At 39.1% G+C, this 8,499-nt stretch overlaps 1 non-coding gene across 1 annotated transcript; it reads left to right on the top strand.

Annotated features, from left to right (window-relative positions):
• The first annotated feature begins 7,517 nt into the window (after positions 1-7,517).
• On the top strand, positions 7,518-7,624 carry LOC148578422 (small nucleolar RNA R71). The gene has a single exon (XR_015902827.1). It is a non-coding gene; the product is annotated as a small nucleolar RNA R71 (small nucleolar RNA).
• The last annotated feature ends 875 nt before the right edge of the window (positions 7,625-8,499 follow it).

Here is an 8,499-nt window from a genome sequence, read left to right as displayed (position 1 = left end):
TAAAAGACGATTTGTAAAGTTTGAACACAGCAAACCTTGGTGAACTGTTCAAGTTTATCCACACACCTTTCTAAACACCTTTTGTCTGGAATAGTGAGAAAAACAACTCCACTGTAGGTGCCTCCTCCAAAAAATCCATCAAAATCTCAAAAGCACGAAGGAAGGCCCACCCATTAGGATGCAGTTGAGATGGACTACTTAAGTACCTGACACCGAAAATCACAAAAAGGAAGCTTCACCCTCAGTTCTTCCAAAAAGCAACTATATATATAAAAGTATTGGAAACCATCTTCCCTGTGGAAAATACGATCACTATTAACACATGGAAGCAACTCTAATCGAATTCCAGAACCAACCCTCATAACCCTACCCTTATCTATCTCCTTCACAGCACCTTCATCCAAAAACAAAGATGCATGTTTCTTCACATCCTCACTTACCCAATCATATGACCAGTCAATTTTTTGCTTTTTCTCCTTCTCAAAACCCATTAGCAAAGATAAAAGAAAAACACACAGAAAGATAGAGAAAGAAAGATTGCAGAAAGCTAAAGAGTAAATAGGACAATACCTCTCTTGCTCATTTTCCCTTCGAATGATTCTGATAAGTTCAACACCCTTATGCGAAATAGCAAACCTTTGGTTTCCTAAGCCTTAATTGAAAACCCAAAAACCGTTTCCCAATACCACTATCCCATCACTTCAGTTACCCCAAGTGAAATGATGTGCATTGGAAACACGCACGTCATTATTAAGCATTCAGTTAACTTTCTCTCTCCTAATCATATCATTGTTTAAGTTCCAATAACTGTTTAATAAAGCACCTTGAACTGGGGGCTCCAAGGACAACCCAAACCTCGCCGAGCTACATCCTTACCCAATAGCCAACTTATAACTCATTAAAAGCTCAACCTGCTTCATTAAACATATTTCCAGGCTAAGCTCGAGGGCTATGATCCGACCATTACAAATTCGATGTTATAACTCGGCACCATGTGTCATAACTCGGCAAGCTTATGTTATAACTCGGCATCATACGTTACAAATAGACTCAACGGACTACATCCAAAAAATCAAAACGTCCGAGCAAATATCAGCGAGCATTACACCCTTATTATTACCCTTCAACTCGGATGATAAAACAGAAGCGTAACCGACCTGTACGTTTTCACCTATAAAAGGTATGATCTTCTATCCTAAAGGATACATTGAATTCTCAATACTAACTTAAGCTTCGGAGTGCCTTTGCAGGTACACTCCCCCTTTGTTTCTTGTTCACACTTTGTGCGATTGGACATCTCTCTGTAAGGTCCCACATCGGTTGGGGAGGGGAACGAAGCATGCCTTATAAGGGTGTGGATACCTCTCCCTAGCATGACGTGTTTTGATGAGTGAATATGGGGGCTTCGGCTATCATCCTTATCGCCAAAGGTAAAACCGTGAGGCCTTGTGTGCCAAAGTGGACAATATCATGTTAGCGGGTGGTCTGGGCTATTACAGATGGTATCAGAGCCGGAGCCCGGATTGATGTGCCAGCGAGGGCGCTGGGCTCCTTTAGGGGGGTGGATTGTAAAGTCTCACATCGGTTAGAGAGGGGAACGAAGCATGCCTTATAAGGGTATGGATACTGATTCACTCGAAAACTGTCTCTCAACAATTTTCTACCGGTAAGTATACCGGATTGTCGTCAAGTAAAAACTCACTGTAGAGTGAGGTTGAATCCCACAGGGATTGGTTAGTTGATCAATGTTAATTGGAGAATTGTTCTAGTTGAGCGAAATCAGATCTGGTTGAGAATTGGGATTGCAAAAAGTAAAATTGGTGGGAAACTTAAATTGCAAGAACTTAAATGACAGAAATTAAATTGTGGAAAATTAACTGACATAAGCTTAAATTGCAGGAAATTAAATGAGAATGGGGGTTTAGCATGAAATTTAAAGAAGCAAAATATAAAAGAATGGGTAGACCAGAGATGGGGAAGCTCATTGGGGTCAGGAGATGTGATAATTTTCCAGATCAAGTTCATTTTCATCTCTTCCTCAATCAATGCATTCATTGATCTCCTTGGCAATCTTAAGTGATTAGATCCCAATTCCTTGGCAATCTAATCTCTCAAAGTATGAACAATTGCCCAATTTCTTGATTTAAGTGCTCATGGGAATAGATGAAGTTTGGTTACTGATTATACCACACAAATTCATAGATCAAAGTGTTGGTAGGATTACATGTCACTATATCCATCCAAATCCCAACCTAATCCAATAAGCAATTCTAGCATGATCTCCTCATTCCTCTTCCAAGGTTCAGAGGATATCCAATTATGAATAGTTTCTTTCCCAAGACAACTATCCAATAGGATGAAGAACGAAAGCTTTCTAGCAAAATCAAGAGAAAAGAAAGAAGAAGATGAATAAAAACTAATATTGATCCATTGAATTACACAGAGCTCCCTAACCCAATGAAAGAGGTTTAGTTGTTTATAGCTCTCAAAATGAAAATTGGAATTGAAAGATACATTGCTGGAAATTAAAATAAACCAAAAAGTAAAAAAATTGAAGTAAAAGTCTCTGCTAACTTAAATTCTAATCTGTTTATACATTTTCTTCCATTGATCTTCAATCTCTGAATTGGGCTTTTGGCCTTGATGGAATTGGATTGAAGTTGCTCCAATTAGTTTTCCTTGCTGTTGAGAAGAGATCTGTTTGAATTGCAAGGTTCTGGTGCTCAAGTTGGAGTCAACGTTTGATGGCCAACATTGACTCAAATGCCCTTCTTAAAAACTAGATAGATTTGCTGTCATTGGCGTTGACTCAACGTTGGAGTGTCAATGTTCTTCTACCCACGCGTACGCGTGCCTTGCGCGTTTGCGCCCTTGGGATCAAAATGCGTATCCACGCGTGCGCGTGGATGCAAAAATCCCATTTCCAGTTTTCAAAACATGTAGAAGAGCGTTGGCCTCAACGTTGGACTGGCAACGTTCCCTTCAACACTGGCCTATCCATGCGTGCGCGTGGATTCTCAAAAGTTAGGCCTGCGCATACGCGATATTTACACGTGCACGTCGTTGCACGTTTTTGAATTCAGAATTTTGAGATCACAATCGTGCACGTTGGCCACCAACGTTGGAGGTAGCATTTGGGATCCAACGTTACCCATCCACGTGTACGCGTCAGCTACGCGTGCGCATGGATTATTAGAATTTCCAATCCACGCGTACGCGTGTAGCACGCGTGCACATCGCTGCATTTTTTCAAAATATCCAGAAAGCATATTTTATCACAACGTTGGGGGTAACGTTAGCTTGCCAACGTTCCCTCAAACTTGAGCACCAGCAAATTATGCAGAGAATTACTCTGCCTCCCTTTGAACGTTTGAGGCAACGTTGGTGGTCCAACTTGGCCACCAACGTTGCTTCTTCTTCATCTTTTCATGCTCTTTCTTCAACTTCCTTCCATGCCTTCCTTCACCTGTCATCAACCAATACATGCATCAAAGCCTTGCTAAAGTCATGAGAATTCTCATCATTCTTAGCATACAAGTAATTATAGCATAATTCTCATGAAATTGCATCAAATTAACCATGGTTAGGTGATTCTAGGCATGCATAAATTTTTACCCCAATTGCTTACTTAGAACTCAAGAAAATGCATAAAACCTATTAAAAACAAAGAAAAAGGCTAGTGAAACTAGCCTAAGATGCCCTGGCATCACAACACCAAACTTAAATCTTGCTTGTCCCTAAGCAAGTACTGAATTATTGAGAAGGAAGAATGAAACAGAAAGTGATGTTCATATCAGCAAGTCATTATTAGTAGTTCATGGGGTTTTATGCAGACAATGCAGTAGCTCACTTTTTATTGATCCTTAGGAATAGAATGTCTCCTTTATGCATCAACTAATATACTGCTATGACCTCTTATTATTCACTCATCCTTGGTAATTGCTTTTCTTTAATTTCTTTTTTTGTAAACTTATTCTTTGATTCTAGCATCTCAGTGTCATGTGTTGTAGTAGCTTCTTAGCTTATTTGTAATCAACACATATTCACTACAGACATTTGACTCACAATTCTTCTTAAGACATTGGTGCTCAACACCTCTTTGGGTTACTAAATGCCTTGTAACCAGGTTGCTCTTGATAGTGGATTTTTGGTTGATAATCCCGGGTTAGTTAACCCAAGTTACCAAGTGTTAAAGAACTCCATAGAACCTAATCATCCAAGCAGATCCTAGTACAAAGACACCACAGGCATATGTCCTAAGGTCCAAGCTATTGGTGTCTAGCCTTATTCTTTACTTTCTTTTATTTTTGTTGCCACTTTTGGCTTTTCTTTTTCTTTCTTTCTATTTGTTTTTCTTTCATCCAAGGACTTTTATTTGCTAAGATTCATAGACAGCATACTAGTTTACACTAAAAGGGAAAAAATCTATCCTTTTATTCATTATAAGTGAGCTACTACACAATCAAACATATATACCACCACTTACTGTTATTTCACTTCTTACTAAAAAGGAACTCTTCGACTTCTTGTTCAAACATTTCTTTTATTCAAATTGAAAAGACTCAAGGGACAAAAACAAACATTTAAACAAGTGAAAGTGAAAACACACACCTAGGCTAGCACACTTATTGCAAAATTAAACACCATAGAATACAAAATGACTTAAACTAAAAGTTGACTATTAACATGGGTACATTAAGACTTCCAATTTACACATTCTCAAGTACAATACAACCTCTTGAAGTCTAGTTGCTTCCTCTCTATTATCACCATCTTTGGCTGTTGTGTCCTTCTTTTTCTCCTAATGGTGTGTATTCCTTCCAAGAGATTGATTGAATTCCTGCAAAGTTATTGGAAGTTGCTTGTTCCCCAAGCACTTGAGAGATTATTAGCATGTATGTATGTTTGTAGGCTTTCGAACTTAGATTGGTGTGTGAACACCAAACTTAGTTTCTTGCAGCAAATTGGGTGTATACAGAAACCCCTCAAGTACTTTTATTAAGAAAGTGAACTATGAACTAGAAAACAACAATGTAAATAACAGACTAGAAACTAGAAAAAAAAAACAACTTTTGAGTAATTTCTCTGATTGTTTGGAGCTGATAACTAGTTATGCTGAGGGTGCAATGTGTTCTTAATGAAATCCGTGGTGGAACACCAAACTTAGAATTACACATTCACCCTTAAATTTCTTTGGTGTGCAACACCAAACTTAGCTCCTTGCAATACAGAGAATCTACTCTTTTATTGAATTTAACTAGGGAAAGATAACTACCTTTGGTTGGGTTGCCTCCCAACAAACGCTCTTTTATCGCCATTAGCTTGATGTTTAGTTTACTGTTAGGGTGGATTGTAATGCCTCAAATCTTCTCCCCTCACAGTGAAGCTCTCTCCACTTGACTCCTTGATGATTTCTACATGTTCCAAGGAAAGGACCTTTTTGACTGTGAACACTTGAGGTAGCTGAGATGGAAGTGTTGGAAGCTGTGTTGAGATTGGTGGATGGTGGGCGGATATCACCTTATTTCCAGGGAAAAAAACTTCTGTAGGAATTTTCTTATTTCTCCATCCTCTTGGCAATTTCTTCACAACTCTTTTCTCTTCTTCCAGTAGTCTTCCCGTGTCTCTTGTGTTAGGAAGTTTCTTGTTAGCTGCTCTTCCTAACTTTTGTGGGTTCAGTTCTTTCTTGAGTTCTCTTGGTTGCTATATCTCTTGAAATTCTTGCTTGTTCACCAAGGACTGTTTCAGGGGTTCAACTACTGATTCACTGTCGCTTTCCTTTGTACACATGTTGCTGTGATCATCCTTCATTTCTTTAGGTTCTGGCTCAGATTCAGATGTAGGTTTGAACACATGGAAGGTGAGATGTTCATCATGTATTCTCAGGATTAACTCTCCTTGTTCCACATCTATGAGTGCTCTAGCAGTGCTAAAAATGGTCTCCCCAGAATAATGGGGTGGATGTAACTTTCTTCCATGTTCAGAACAATAAAGTCAGTGGGAAGGAAGTAGTTTTCCACTTTGACCAACACATTCTCGACTACTCCTTCGGCCTGCTTCTGATTTTTATCAGCCAATTGTATGATTACATCCGTGGATCTCAACTCATTGATTTGCAACTTCTTCATGAGAGACAGAGACATCACATTTATGCTAGCTCCTAGATCACAAAATTCTCTGTCAATTTTTGTCTCTCCTATGGCACAGGGAATATAAAAGCTCCCTGGATCTTTTTTCTTCAAGAGTACGTCCTTCTTGATAAGGGCACTACATTCCTTGTTCATTGTCACTATTTTTTCCCCTTTTAAGGTTTTTTTTTCTTGGTCAGCAGCTCTTCATGCACTTGATGTATGTGGGCATCTGTTTTGGAGAGTTTTGATGGAAGGGATGTTGACACTGAGAGATGCAAACATATCCAGGAATCTTGAATATGACCGTTCTTTCTCACCTCCCCTGAGTCTCTGAGGAAATGGTGTCTTTGGCACATAAGGTTTCTGAATTTCCTTCCTTGTTGATTCTTTTCTCTGTACAGATCCAGTTCCTTGTTCTTTTTTCTCCAAGTTGCCCTGGGAACTTCCTTGTCTGTGCTCCATTGGCTTGCTGGTATCTTCTTCCAGGATTTCTTCATTTGCAAGGGTAACTGCCTTACACTCTTCCCATCTCACCTTCTTCATTTTCCTTCTTGGATTTTTCTCAATGTCGCTTGGGAAACTATCAGTGGACTTCAAAATCTGCTGTGAAAGATGTCCTACTTGAGATTTGAGATTCTTAATAACCTCTCCTCGGCTTTTTATACTCCCTCTCACTTCTTCCTTGAATTTTTTCATGTCTTCTGACTCTTTGCAAAGATTTGCAAGCATAGCTTCTATTTCGGCCATTCTGTCCTCATCATGTGGTGATGGTTGGTTGAAATTGGAGTATTGAGAGTGGTTGTTGTGGCTTTGGTATGGTGGCTGTGAATAAGTGTTTTGTATGGTCTGATATGGTCTTTGGTTGGAGTTTTGGTGAGTGGAGTTGTTATACTGGTTTGGATTATGGGGTCTGTGGTCTTGGCCTTGGTTTTGTTAGTTTTCCCACCCAAAGTTTGGGTGGTTCCTCCAACCAGAGTTATAAGTTTTAGAATATGGATCATGAGTTTGCCTAGATGAATTTCCAAGGTAATTAGCTTCCTCCCAGTTAACTCCTTTTTCTGTGTCCAACTCTCCTTGAGATGATGGTTGAGTGTGGATGGCCGCAGCCTGATTCTTCTCCATCTTCTTGGTCAATTCAGCCAGTTGCTTGGTGATCATCTTATTCTGGGCCAAGATTGCATCCATATGGTTTAATTCCAAGACTCTCCTGTTGTTGCTTCTGTCTGAGGCATAAAAATACTCATTGTCAGCCACTGTCTCTATAACATCAATGGCTTCTTCAATGATCTTCTTCTTGTTAAGGGAATCTCCAGATGAGTGGTCTACAGCTTTCTTTGATTCACAATTCAGCCTTTCATAAAAGATATGAAGTTGCACCCACTCATTAAATATAGCAGGGGGCATTTCCTTGTCAAATCTTTGAATCTCTCCCAGGCTTCATAAATAGTCTCACCATCCTATTGTCTGAATGTCTGCACTTCAATTCTCAGCCTGTTTACATTTTGTGGTGGGTAGAACCTTGTTAAGAATCTATTCACTACATCCTCCCAAGTTGTCAAGCTTTCCTTGGGAAATAATTCCAGCCATTTTGATGCTTTGTCCCTCAAAGAAAATGGAAACAGTAGCAATCTATAGGTATCAGGATGAACACCATTAGATTTAACCGTGTCACATATCCTTTGGAATTTAGTGAGATGCTCATTAGGGTCCTCTTGGGCACTTCCTCCAAAAGAACAGTTGTTTTGTACAAGAGTTATGAGCTGAGGCTTCAATTCGAAATTATTAGCATGGATAGTTGGCTTTTGAATGCTGCTACCACAGTTTCCTGGATTTGGATTGATGTATGATCCAAGAATTCTCCTCTCTTGTTCAGCAGGGTTGGCTCCACCTCTTCTGGCATGATTGTTCACCTCTCTTTCATGATGGTTTTTCATATCATCCTCCATGGCTATATCCAAGTCGTCCTCCTCTTCTTCTGTACCAACAACTCTCTTTCCTCTTGCTTCCTTTCTTAATCTCAGTAAGGTTCTTTCCAGTTCACTATCAAAGGAGGTTGAAACCTCTCTTTTACCTGTCATACAAGTAGCACAACAAGCAGTAACAAGCAAGTGAAAATTTTCACAATTAATGAAAAAGTATGGTGAGAGCAATTGAGGCAATTAATCAAATAGTTAATGAGTTAGTGGGTTAATTTTGCTGAAAAGTAAAGAGGTAAGAGAAATTAAAGAGAAACAACTAAAATTGCAGAAAAACAAAAATGAACATTTGAAATTAAAATTCAATTAATCAAAAGATAAGAAAAGTTCTCAATCTAGTTATCCTCCAATTTAGTAATTGTCAATACAAACCAATCCCCGGCAATGACGCC

This window comes from Arachis ipaensis, chromosome B1, assembly GCF_059453495.1.
Source record: "Arachis ipaensis isolate K30076 ecotype BB chromosome B1, ASM5945349v1, whole genome shotgun sequence".
In the NCBI taxonomy this organism is placed as follows: Eukaryota; Viridiplantae; Streptophyta; class Magnoliopsida; order Fabales; family Fabaceae; genus Arachis; species Arachis ipaensis.
Note: the sequence above shows the minus strand (reverse complement) of the source record. Positions and strands in the feature narration are given on the sequence as shown.